At 42.4% G+C, this 14,135-nt stretch overlaps 1 protein-coding gene across 15 annotated transcripts in view; it reads right to left on the reverse strand.

Moving 5' to 3' along the window:
• Positions 1–14,135, reverse strand: part of MED12L (mediator complex subunit 12L) — a 333,571-nt gene that overhangs the window by 304,351 nt on the left and 15,085 nt on the right. Inside the window, exon 2 of one of the 15 annotated variants that reach the window (XM_060638967.2) lies at positions 10,703–10,768. The exons of 13 other annotated variants lie outside the window; for them this stretch is intronic. The gene's annotated coding sequence lies outside the window, so the exon portion shown is untranslated. Of the gene's footprint in view, positions 1–3,860; positions 3,993–10,702; positions 10,769–14,135 lie in introns of those variants that run through there. One more of the 15 variants, XM_060638966.2, reaches the window with a different exon arrangement.

Genomic DNA, 14,135 nt, shown 5'->3' on the forward strand with positions numbered 1-14,135 from the left:
AATTCAATAAATATTTGTTGAAACAGTAAGTAAGTGAGGGGCACCTGGCTGACTCAGCCAGTATACTGACTTTTTATCTCAGGGTCATTAGTTCAAGCCCCATGCTGGGCATGGAGCCTATTTCAAAGAAGAAAAAGAAAAGGAAAGGGGCCTCTGGGTGGCTCAGCTGGTTGAGCGACTTCTGAACTCCACTCAGATCATGATCTCGTGGGTTTGTGGGCTCGAGCCCTGCATCAGGCTCCTCATGCTGACAGCGGGGATCTGCGCGGAATTCTTTCTCTCTTCTTCTCTCTCTGCCCCTCCTGCATGTGCTCCCTCTCTCTCAAAATAAACAAACTTTAAAAAAGGAATCAATTCTGAGGGTACATGTCTCTTAAAAAAAAAAAAAAGAATAAATGAATGACAACCTGATTTGAACAATTAACTTAATGAGTATATTCTGAATCACTATTCTTTCACTTTGGGGCCCATAATTCTATTTGTATTTATGATAGATCTACCTTATCACCCAGAGCAGCGGCTCTCACCCATCAAACTCAATGCACCATCCCGAAAAAGAATTATTTTATAACACCTTTTTCTGAATCTGAAACGAAATTCATAAACAATAACTATCCGGTACCAGTATATATATTTTTTAACAAATCAATATAATGCCCTCATTCTAAAAAGAATTTTTAAGTAAGTTATGATAACATAGGTATTTGAATATGCACAGGTATACAACACAAGACCTTCACTACTCAAAGCAAGGTCCACTGGCCAGAAGCCAGCAGCAGTGCCATCAGCTAAGGCTTGTTAGAAATGCAAAATCTCGGGGTGCCTGGGTGGCTCAGTCGGTTAAGCATCCAACTCTTGGTTTAGGCTCAGGTCTTGATCTCAGTTTGTGGGTTCGAGCCCCACATCAGGCTCCACTCCGACAGCTCTGACAGCTTGGAGCCCAATTGGGCCTCCCTCTCTCTCTCCCTGCCCCTCTCTGTTTGCAGACATACACTCTCTCTCAAAATACACAAAAAAATAAAAATAAATAAATAAATAAACATGAAATCTCTATCACAATGCAAATGCAAATCCCCCATCACAATCTGTATTGCAACAAATTCCCAGGTAATTCATGGGCACCTTAAACTTTGAGAAATGAGGCCCTAGGAGTCATGAATAAATTGTTGTATTTGTTCCTATACCTAGAATCCCTACAATGCAGTAAATACAAATGCAGACATCTTCTATTGTCATTTCAAATGGTCAGGAACAGCATGATACAACTTTTCAGAAAAAGTGAAAACTCTTGGTAAAGTTTCAAACTAATAAAACAGAATTCCCAAATTTATTAAAATGCAATGTTATATTCCTCAGAAACTCAGGGTATATTAAATGTATATTAAAATCATGCAAAAAAAATACTTTGAGATCATATGTAAACAGAGTCCCACCTGGAATAGAGAGGGGGGAAAAAACAAGATTTAGATGGTCCAGTAGCACATCTGACAGCCCAGTGGGATGCAACTGTCCCTTAAGCCTCACTGTCCACATTAAGGATATCTAGCACACCTGGCCCTGCCCACTAAATGGTCATAGCTCTCCAACGGTAGCAACAACCAACACTGCCCCCACCGGGTTCCACAACCCTTCCATTGGGGACCAAAGACAGAGAAGAGCTGACTTTACCCTTTAGAGGCCTGCTTCCGAAAAGAGGACTTGGAGGCTCTAGGTTTAGGAAACACTGAGCTTCACATTGTCAAGGGTCAGTAAGACCCAGCCCCTGCTGCGACATCACAAGGCGCTGTCCTCTTCCAGCTCTCTATGCACCTTCCTAGCGCTGGGAGATATGGCTACAGGTGGAGATGATGCTATGGGAGGAAGGCTAAATGGAAATACATACAAGAGAGCAGTAGGTGAGAGCCCAGAGTCTGCGATCGCACTGTCCAAATTTGAACCTCCAGCTCCTGTAAGAGTGGCTCTAAGCAACCTTGCAACTGTTCCTGTCCCTCAGTTTCCTCAACTGTAAGAGAGAGATAATAATAGTTTCCACTCTTATCTCCACATCCCAGTTGAAGGCAATAAAGCAGAGAGGTTAACTAGCCCAAGATCATAAACAACTCCAAAGAATCCATGGTTTCTGACCACCATACTATATGAAATGGTCAGCAATTAGTATTACTGCTGTTTTTGTCCTATTTCTGGTTCAGGAAAGTGGTAACCTAAAGCTCCAGGAAGCACTCACGTGTACAAAATGTCTATTTAGGAAGCTAAAAAGACCTGGCCTTAAGAGGTGGTTCTGAAATATCTGCGTACATCAGAATACCACGGGTTTTAACACAGTTTCCTGGGCCCCATCCCCAGAATTTCCAACTCAGTAGGCCTGGGGTGGGGCCTGAAAATCTGAATTTCTAACAACATATGAATGAAGTATGCAAATCCAGGGACCACACATAAAGAGAACCACTGACATAAAGATTTGGAGTTTGTGGCTTCTAGAAAACCAGGGCTCCCATGCCCAGCATCAGTGCTGCAGTCACCATCAGGAGGAGAAAACTATACATCCAAAAAAGGCTGGTCCGAATTCTCTACCACATCTCCCTTGCCCTACTACAAAGGTGCAAATACAAAGCAATACACACACACACACACACACACACACACACACACACACACGTATATGTATAGGTATATGTGTATGTATATAAAGAAACTAGTGCATTAGGCTTTCTCTTTCACTCTTTCGCTTCTCATAGACCCAAAACAAATAAAAACACCAAGGCCACCGTATACTCAATTACATCAGGATGCAAACGGCCAAAACAGAAGCTGTGTTTAAGGTTTACTGACAGAAAACTTTAGGTCCCCTAAGGGAAAGGGAGTAAAAGCCCAAAGCATCACAACCAAAATATGCACACTGGTAGTTTATTTCCTAAAGTTTCTGAAAAGCGTGAAAGTCGATGGCAAGAATTTAAACAATGAGTTAAAAGTCAATTTCAAATTCTAGAGTGTTTATTATTGTTTAGCCAGTATTTCTCAAACTCTGCTCATGCACCAACACACCTCTTTCAAAGAAAAAATATTCTCTCTGACCTGAGAATGTCTGCAGACCCCAAATGGGGAAAATGGGTTAGGACACGGATACTTAATGGCATTAGGCAGCAAGAAGAGACACAGAACAAGAAGTAATGTGTGTTACATGAACTCAAACAACAAACTTCTATGACGCTTTGCTCTGAAGGCCTTTGCCAAATCTAATCAGAAAAAAGTAGAAGGGAGAGAGTCCAGATTTTGGAAAGCATGCCTCTACAATCCCCATGCCAGAAGCTGTATGGGACACAAATAGCTTCCTCTTGCACTAGCCTTGAACCTCTTCAAAGATTTTTCTAAATAAGAAGGTAACCACCAAAATTCTAACAATGGTTCTTACTGAGATTTAAACTTCTTCTGCCACACCTCGTCAATGATTTATAATAGAAGCATCAGCTGCTACTTTGCCTATGTGCAAGGTGAGACAACTAAAACCCCAAAACCTTAGGGGCACACCCAACCATTAATCAGGGTCTCATTCTTACACCTACATTCTGGGCACTGGATCAGCAGAGCTCTTTTCCAGTAAAAGGACTCCTTATTAAAAGGTTGAAAAATTTCACATTGTACAACACGGGGAATAAAAGAAAAAAAAAAGTACTTGTAGTTAACCATTGGGGAGAGGGGGACAACTATGCATTCAGAGAGTTTTTTAAATGTATTTATTTATTTATTATCAACAGCATCAAGGGCAAAATATTGCATATGCAGACCAATGTTTATATGTGAAACCTCATATTTACTCAGCCAAGAGACGATGCTGGCTGAGAATATAAATTCACAGTCCTCACCTGGTGACCTAGGGCAGCACTGCATCAGACCAAGGTACATATGAATTCAACAGGCTCAACACAGAACCGGTCCAAACGTAGCCTCAACATGGAGAAAGGCAGACTCTCAACCTCTTGTCCTGGGTTTCTACTAAAATAATAAGCCTTAAAGCAATTTCAGGGAGACAGGCACCCAGAAACAAACAGAAACAAAATCCTAGAAATTGTCCCACATTCATATGGAAGACCAGGATTCACTCTGTACCTTTGCATTCTATACTGACACACAAACCAGATCTTCAAGGCCTTGGGTGAACTCTAAACACACCCATAAATTTCACACATTTACCTTGAACTTCATAGAATAATCTTATTTTTTGGATCACTTTCAGAGAATCTTTTAATTTCAATAAAATGCTTCATTGGGAAAGTGAAAATATTTTGATACTAGTTTGTAAACTGGTTAAGCTCTTTCTCAAGAAAAAAACAATAAAGGTCAATTTTCAATGATCATTTCAAAGGCAGAAAATAAATGCAAACAAACACATACACAGATGCACACATACACACAAGCACACACATACTTAACCTCCTCCAGACTTCTCCTCTAACCCACAGAACATGTGCACACATGCCCTGTTTAGTCATCTACTCGTGTTGAACACACTAACTCAATGACTGTTCAATGAACTGGGCAGAAATGTCCACCCGGAATAATACCACAGAAGTAGAAAAAAGTCCCTCTACGCGCTAGTCAGGCAGACTGTGTTTGCTATGATCTTACCCAAACAAACAAAATCTTAAAACACAGCTTTCTAACTATTTTTCCTAGCCTTGTACAACTCTCCTGAAAAAAGCATTCTCTCAGACCCCTGAGGATGTCTGGGCACCCCATTTTGAGAAACAAGGCTGTTATAATATCCAGCATGGGTGTACTTAATGGCCTTGGGGTAACACCTAGAGTTAGCAGGTATAAATGGCCCAAAAGAAAAGGGATTGATCTTCTTATCCTCATGCCTCATTCCTAACCGATTCTACTCAGAATTCTCTCAAAACATGTCTCACATTCACTCCTTCCTTTAAAATACTACAGTTCCCTCTCTAAACTGTGGCTGCTATCACAGTGGGTCCTGGCCACTGTTTCTCACGTATTTCCCTTCCTGTCTAGACTTTTACCTGAATCCATCCTGCCCACTGGCCTCCTGATGAACCTTCCCGAAACAAGTTTTCTTATCTGCCCTCCACTATGCAAAAGCCTCCAAAGGCTCTCTACTTTTTTTTTCTTCTGTTCCCCAGAAGGGGCTAAAGAATAAAAGCATGTAACACGAGATTCTACAAACCCACAGTAGCATCCATGGGGCTTCTCTCCACTGAACTCGGGCCCCAAATCAAAACACAATTACCTTACACAGGCATTAAATGCCATAAACAATCAAGTTCCACTTCTCAGTCCCACTTCCATCCTGAGCATCAAAATCACAGGGATTTGAGTTTGAATGCAGAGCCCTTACCTGTGATTGGGAACGAGGTAAGCGACCTCTCTATACCTTAGTTGCTTTGTTTGAAATGCGGCAAGAATAACTCACAGGATTGAGGTTATATAAGATAAAACGTACAAAGAGTTTAGCACAGTGCCTGGCCCATATTAAGTGCTCTATAAATGGTGGCTACTGTTAGAAAAACTTACAGCTATATTTTATTTTTATATTTTAAGTCATTTAATCTACTTGACTATTATATTCCTTCCCACATACGTCATCTTTTCAGCCTCTAAGCCTTACATAATGCCATTCCCATCTCCTGGAGTACATTATCATGAAATCTTCTGCCTTCTTCAAACCACAACTCAGGGCTCCCCTTCACTCAATCAACAAATAAATTAGTATACAGCACTGAGCTAAGTACTGGGGGTCCCAAAGTGAGCAAATTACAAGTGATAAATGCCCCAAGAAGAAGCATTACCTGCTCAGGACACACATTATAGCAGCTTCACAGTCTGAGAAGTCAGGCAAGAATTCCCTGAAGTGGCCTTTGAGCTGAGTTCTCCTGAGAAGTAGGAGTTAACTAAGAGGAAGACTTTATAATGGTGAGGTTGACATTTTGCATAAAGTGATACAATATTAGCTCTAAGACTGAAAAGTTAGGGATGTATATTGTACTTCCTAAAGAAATCACATGCACACACCAAAAAAACAAAAACAAAAACAAAAACAACACAGTGTAAGGTGGTATAACTAAAATATCAATAGGTAAATTAGAAGAAACTGTTTAATAACCCAAAAGACAGCAGGAGACACAGAAAAAAACAAATAGTAACATGTGATATCTAAATCCAACCATATCAAGTTTTATTAAATAATTAAATGTTAATAGACTACGATTCCAGTTAAAGGAGAGATATTGTCAGAATGGATAAAAAAGCAAAATCCTATGGAAACAGCCAAGTATCCATCAACTGATAGGTGGATACAGTGGCAATTATATAGATATGTGTGTGTGCACACGTACACATGTGTATAATGGAATATTACTCAGCCATAAAAAAGAATGAAATCTTGCCATTTGCAATAACATGGATGGGAGCTAGAGAGTATTATCCTAAGTGAAATTGGTCAGAGAAAGACAAATACATGACTTCACTAATGTGGAATCAAAGTAACAAATGAGCAAAGGGGGATAAAAAAGGAGAGGCAAACCAAGAAACAGACTCGTAACTATAGAGAGCAAACTGATGGTTACCAGAAGCGAGGTGGATGGAAAGACAGGTTAAATAGCTGATGGGGATTAAGGAGTGCATTTGTATCGAAGTGTTGAATCACTCTGAGTTTTTGGTTGTGAGTTCAAGCCCCACATTGGGCATAGAATTTACATCATCATCATCATCATCATTTTTAAATAAATAAATTGTAAAAGGTAAATTGACAGTAAATGGATAGGAAAGATATCAACAGTGCAAACAACAAGCCTAAGAGTGCTGGAGTAGCTATATTAATATTGGACAAAGTAGACTTCAGTGCTCCTGGGTGGCTCAGTGGGTTGAGTGTCCGACTCTTGATTTTGGCTCAGGTCATGATTTCAAGGTTCCTGAGATCAAGCCCCACGTAATGCTGTGCACTGACAGGGCCAAGGAGGCTTGGGATTCTCTGCTCTCTCTCTGCTTGCTCACAAGAGTGGAGTCTCTTTCAAAATAAACAAACATTTAAAAAAAAAGACTTCAGGGGGCGCCTGGATGGCTTAGTCGGTTGAGCGTCCGACTTCGGCTCAGGTCATGATCTCACAGCTCGTGGGTTCGAGCCCCGTGTCGGGCTCTGTGCTGATGGCTTGGAGCCTGGAGCCTGCTTTGGACTCTGTGTCTCCTCTCTCTGCCCCTCCCCCATATGTGCTCTATCAAAATTGAATAAATGTAAAAAATAAATAAATTAAATAAATAAATAAATAGCTTCAAGATAAAGAGCGTTATCAAAGATAAAGGAGGACAACTCACAATGATAAAAGGGTCAATTTATCAGGAAGGCAAAGCAATCTCGAGCATACAGGTACCTAAAAAGAGGGACAGGAAGAGCACATATAAATAGACTGCAGGGTTGAGAAAATCAGAGAAAGAAGGCTATCATAGCAGGAGCAGAAGGGACTCGGGTGTGACCTGAGGCTAAGCAATGGGTGAGGACAGACTACACAGGATATTATGAACCAAGTGAAGACCTTCTATCTTTATCACAAGAATAGTAAAGGGTTTTATGTAGAGAGGTAAAGTCATACAACTTGAATAAATCTACAGTGTGGTCAAGTGACTGGAGTTGGGTCAGATTAAATGGGAGGCTGCAGCAAGGGGATGGGAACTAGTCAGCAGGCTCTCCTAAGAGTTGGGACTTCAGGAGCGCCTGGGTGACTCAGTCAGTTAAGTGTCCGACTTCAGCTCAGGTCATGATCTTGTGGTTTTTGAGTTCGAGCCCCGCATTGGGCTCTGTGCTGACAGCTCAGAGCCTGGAGCCTGCTTCAGATTCTGTCTTTCTCTCTCTCTCTCTCTCTCTCTCTCTCTCTCTCTCTGCCCCTCCCCCTCTCACACTCTGTCTCTCTCAAAAATGAATAAAAGTTAAAAAATTGAAAAAAGAAAGAAAATTTGTTTAAAAAAAAGAAAAGAGTTGGGACATCAGATGACAGTAGCTAGGACCAAGATGGTGGTGATTAGAGGTAGAGAGAGGGGAAATATAAAGGGCTATTTAGGAGGGCTACTCAACAGGGCTTTTATTGAAGTGTTAGATGGAATGACAGAGTGAGGTTGTCAAGAAAGAATATCACCCAGATTTCTGGGATGGTAATATCTCTTAAAATAGTATAAGCAGGGGCGCCTGGGTGGCTCAGTCGGTTAAGCATCCGACTTCAGCTCAGGTCACGATCTCGCGGTCCGTGAGTTCGAGCCCCGCGTCGGGCTCTGGGTTGATGGCTCAGAGCCTGGAGCCTGCTTCCGATTCTGTGTCTCCCTCTCTCTCTGCCCCTCCCCCGTTCATGCTCTGTCTCTCTCTGTCTCAAAAATAAATAAACGTTAAAAAAAAAAAAAATTTTTTTTTAAATAGTATAAGCAGTGTTGGGGGGGGAGGGGGAAGGGCTGGAAAGAAGAGGAACAGATCACAAGTTTTGTTTTGTTTTGTTTCTATATGGGGAGAGAGAAAGAGCAGGGGAGGGGGTAGAGAGAAAAGGAGAGAAAATCCCAAGCAGGCTCTGTGGTGTCAGCACAGAGCCCAACGAGGGACTCAAACCCACCAACTGTGACATCTTTTCCTGAGCTGAAATCAAGAGTCGATGCTTAACCTGACTGAGCCACCCGGGCACCCCACAAGTTTAGTTTTAAACATAAGTTTGCGGTAGCAAACAGAACAAAATGTTTTTATAGGCACTTAAATATACAAGTCTAGAGTGCAGAGAAGTCTTGGCTGGCATTGTAAAGTTTGAGTTGTCTGAATATAGGTAGTTCCCGAGACCTGCAATGGCTGAGATAACCTATGGAGAGGGTAAAGTGAGAAAAGACAAGAATCTAGGACAGACCCCACAGAAAATCCAGTATTGATTTAATGGCTGGGTAAGAGAGGAAACGTCTTCAAGGAGACGGAGATGGCACAGGCCAGAGAAGAGAAAAGGAAAACGAGAGTGCTTTACCTCAGAAGCTGAGAAGACATTGCTTCACCAACAGAGAGCTCAATAGGAGTAAGTGCTACTGGGAACGTGGCTATCACTTGTGACCTCAGTGAGGCGTGTCTCAGTGGAACGACGAAGGCAAAAGAAGCCAGACTGGAAGGAGCAGAGGAAGAAGTATGCAGTGAAGGAGACGGCACACGGGATGCTTTTGGAAAAGTTTGGAGAAAGAGGAGAGAAATGGGACAACGGAGCCATGAGGTAGAGGGAGCTCTACGATGGGTGGGTCTCGTGCATGTTTTCACAGCACCAGAAAAAATCCACCAAAGGAAATGGTTGAAGATAACAGAAGAAAAGGGAGAGATGGCTGATGGCTTGAGGTTCCTGAGAAAACAGAAAGGGACACCTAGGACCTCCTTAGCCAAGACCCAAAAGACAAAAATCTAGTACCAGACCAACTGGGGATGTACAGAGGAGGCTCTAGATAGACACACTGTTTATACATTGACTTGTGTACCCCAAAAGATATGTCAGTCCTAAACCCTACACCTGGGATTATGGCATTATTTGGAAATAGGATCTTTGCAGTTATAATTAAGGTCACAATGAAGTAGGGTAGGCCCTAATCCAGTATGGCTGGTGTCCTTATAGGAGAAAAGACGTAGAGGGAAGAAAGAGGCAGAGTAGAGCTAGGGGCTATAACACGGCAATGCCTGAGGCTACTAAAAGCTGGACAAGGCAAAGAACTATCCTCCCCTAGAGGCTTCTAGGTGTGACCCCGCCAAGAGGAGGATTCCCAACCTCCAGGAGAATAAATGTCCAGTTTTAAGCCATCCAGTCTGTGATATGTTGTGAGGGGAGCCCTAGGAAACTAAACACACCAGTAGGGAAGGTAGGTGGGGAAGCTCTGCTCTATCCCTCACAGCAAGACTATCCTCCAACATCAGGACACAGGAGAGGAAACCACTGTAGAGTCTACAATAGCTGAGAAAAGCAGCATCACTTGGCTCTATGTAAGTGGACACCCCGGCTGTCCCCCATCCCGCACCACAGAAATAGGGGCTGATTAATTTAGATCTCCTCTGAGTAAGGTGTCACATGATGTCTGTGTGAGAAAAAAAAAGTCGGGGGGGGGGGGGGATCCCCCATTGCAGCCCATTGCAGCCAAAATGCCACTAGCCTCCTGAAGAAGGCCAAAGGAGGAGCCAAACTGACTTAAGGGATGCGAGACTCCCCTAAAAGGCAACCTAGCACTTCCTCCACCCTCACCAATGTCTCCAACACCAGGGCCACATTTGCATCAAAGCCGCATCTGAAACTCAGCTCTTTACCTCCACCCTCATCTACATTGCTATTAATATTTACCCCATCCAAACCACACCTGCAGGCCATCAATCAGTAACTATGGGGACCCACAAGAAATCAAAGAATAGGAGCTCAACACAAAACAGCAAGTCCTTCACACCTGTACACAGTAGCAGACAAAAAGAGTACAAAAGAAAATCATGGCAATAATACTACCACTCCCTGGCCATTAAGTAGCACATTCATGTTGATCTTCATAAACCAGTGGCTTAGGCAGGATAGGTCCTCATTTTATAAGGTGAGAATTTGAGGCCAAAAGGTGGACAGAAGTGAAATGCTTAAGTGGCCACGTGAGGACCAGGTCCTGGTAGGGGCAATGTGTTCCCCAAGACAATGACATCTTTGAGAACAGTGTGGTTCCAACAAACCTAAATTGGAAGGAATCCAGGCTCCCTTTTCTGTGAAATGGACATATCTCCACCGACCTCACATGCCTGTTGTAAAGAATAGGTGACAATCACGTCAGACACTCAGCAGGGTAACACTGAATCATTTGTATGGCCAGCACGTATAGGCCCAAATCATACACATGACCAGGTACTCAGTGACTTGCCAATGAACTGGATGGAAATATCCACCAAGGATGATGTGTTGAACACATGCAGTTCTCAAAGGTGTGGATTCCCCATGATGAAAGCCCTCCCCCTACCCATAAGTGCCCTAGTAAGGCAGTCCCTCCCCATTTTAAAGTGGGAGAGTCTTTGATTCAAATTGTATCTAAATATACTTAGCATTTACTCCACTCTTATCTAAATAATTGTATCCATTAATTCACATTCAAATCACATTCAAATGTACGTCATCTTCCAATATCAAACACCTGGATGTAACTCTCAGAAATTCTGTAAGAAAACTGCCTGAGAAAAACACTTGAACTTTTAGATTTGCATAATCATAAAGGAGAAAAGAGGACTTGAGGTGTCCAGTAGTTTATCCCACCCAAAATTTTATTGAAGCCAGCCTCAAAAGGTAGTTTTGCCTTTAGAGCCCCCAGTGCTCAGGTAGGTCACAATCCCATGCAGTTCTTACACTGTGATCACATCTCCAGTAAACTCTTCCTGTAAATCATATTTTTCACTTAGCGCTGAATCTGCCTCCCACTGTGCTAGGTGACTTGAGGGCAGAGAACATAACACAAGTCATGGTTTCTGTCCTCTGAAGTTAACCGGCCAGTGAAGTGATTCACACTTACCCCCTAACCTGACCCTTTTTGTTTATCATTCTACCCCACACCTAATTACATCCCCGACCCCATGCTAGGCACACACCTATAGGAAGGAGTGTTGTGCAATTTCTACCAAATGAATTGCTAATCCATAAAGAAAAACTTCCCAGGTCATAGGGATAAACTGGGTATAGGAAAAATCAAAGTGACACTGCACATCATCGTTCTTTCTGCCTGGAAAAGAAGGGAGAGAGACTGGGAGTTTCTCTTTGTTGTTGGTAATGGTGGCAATTTTGTCCATTTGTTTTAGGTCAATTACTGGGAAAAAGAGAGGCTAACCTGCTATTTTGAGCCAAGTAAACAAATGTCCCTGGGTCCACCTCTGAAAATGTTGTCTGAAAGTTAACCTCTGTTAATCTCTCTCAGCCTCCACCCTTTTTATTTTCAGGAGGATTACTCATTCCCACTTCTTCCAAGGAGCCTAGCCAACCTTCCAAGCAATTCTGGTGATTAACCACCACTAAAGTAGCCCAGGAGGAGGTGAACAACAGGTAACAAAGGCAAGATTTAAAGCACGGGACAGGTAGTATAAACCACAGCTCCACAGGCCCTTTTAGTAAACCAGTTCAAGCCTGAAGTCAAAGGGTGAATGGGTAAGGGAGTCTGAATATTCACTACACTTGGCAATCAAGTAATTCTAGATATCCATCATATGTATCACTAAAGACAGCACAAAAATGTCACTTTGAGGTCCTCCAGCAACAGGACCTACCATCGTAGCTGAACAGTGTCCAAGAAATCTGAGTGTTTTCCACATTCCTCTCATTTCTTTTGACCAATTTGTCACCAACTGCCAATTCTTCTTCTCCAGTCCTATTTAAAGCCCTGATCAGTGGGGCTCTTTTTACTTCATGCTTTGGTTACTACAGCCACCTCCCTCGCAGCCTCCCCGACTCCCACCAGATTTATTAGGCATGAGCTAGTGAGATAAATCCGACAGCAGGACCATGTGAGCTCCTCACCAACCCCACCCCCACCCCCACCTGCCAGGACTCCAAGCGATCTTCAGAGGCACTAACCCTCTCTTCCCCTGTACCTCAATACTCATCCCACCTTCAGCTTTTTCTTATGAAAGGGTGCAACCTGTCCCCATTCATTCACATCCTGCCCCTCACACCCTGCTCCCTCCACTGAAACCTCCAAGCATTCCAATCCTCTCTTTTCTGAACTCATGCAGCATTTTTAGCCTCCCTATATATAGATAATAGTTTTACAGCATGGGCTCAGAAGTCCAGCTCCCAACTCCATCATTATGCAGCTAACCGACCTCAAGCAAGTTAAGTAAGCCCACCTCCCACCCAGTGCCTCAGTTTCTTCATCTATAAGAAGATTAACAATACCCACCTCAGAGGGGTTTGTGAGGCTGGCATAAAACCAAATCTGTAAAGCACTCAGGATAACCAACACAATCAACACTAGCTATCATGATATAATGTGGTACTTTATACACCCCACTGAATATATGGATTATTCCTCGATTTTAAAATAAATTCATACACCCGTCATTTTCAAATGTTTTATGTGGGTCAGTGAACCAGACATTAATTTCTTTTTTTTAAATATTTATTGGAGATTATTTATTTGACAGAGACAGAGACAGTGTGCGTGGGGGAGAGGCAGAGAGAAGAGGAGATAGAGAATCCCAAGCAGGCTCCATCCACACTGTCAGCACGGAGCCCGGTGTGGGGTCCGAACTCACAAACCATGAGATCATGACCTGAGCCAAAACCAAGAGTCGGATGGATGCTTAACTGACTGAGCCTCCCAGGAGCCCCCAGACGTTAATTTCTTGAGCAGTGCTATTCAGTGTGGTCCATAGCTGTTACTGGCCCTCAAAAAGAAAGATGCAAAAACTAAAAGTGTTTGCAAAATTTTGCAGCAATTTGACATTGCCTCTACATTCAAGCTGTATTTTTCTAGTAATTCACTTTAATCATATTTCTATCAGTCTGCAACAGATTGAAAATTAATTAAAAAAAAAAAACTGGTCCCTCAACACAGATATTTTGAGAAGCACTGTTCTAGAGGGGACAGAAGCAGACTTCTATTTCTTTTCTACACCCCCACATCACCTAGCACAGTGGGAGGTATATATCAAGTACTAAGTAAATGAAAATATAATTTCAAAAACATTTTGATTACTTAATAATGACTTAAAAGCAGATTTCATGTGAGTAGTCAAAATGTAAATAGTATCTCCAATTCATAAAGAATCTTTTTTTCAAGAGGGAGTTGACATTTAGTCTAAAACTGACCAAGGAGTAAAAACAGCTCTGACCCCGAAAGTATTTTCCATGCTGCCAACACAGCACTGTGTGAAGCTTTAAAAGAAAAAGAAAAAGAAAAACAAAAACGGGTGCCTGGATGTCTCGGTCAGTTGAGCATCCGACTCTTGATTTTGGCTCAGGTCATGATCCCAGGGTTTTGGGATAGAGCCCCGCATGGGGCTCCGGGCGTGGAGCCTGCCTGGAATTCTATCTCCCCCGCTCTGCCCCTACCCTGTTCGCACATGCTCACATGCTCATTCCCTCTCTAAAAAAATAAATAAAATAGAATAAATAAATAAAAACAAAAAC

The sequence above is a fragment of the Panthera onca genome, chromosome C2, assembly GCF_046562875.1.
Source record: "Panthera onca isolate mPanOnc1 chromosome C2, mPanOnc1 haplotype 2, whole genome shotgun sequence".
Lineage (NCBI taxonomy): Eukaryota > Metazoa > Chordata > Mammalia > Carnivora > Felidae > Panthera > Panthera onca.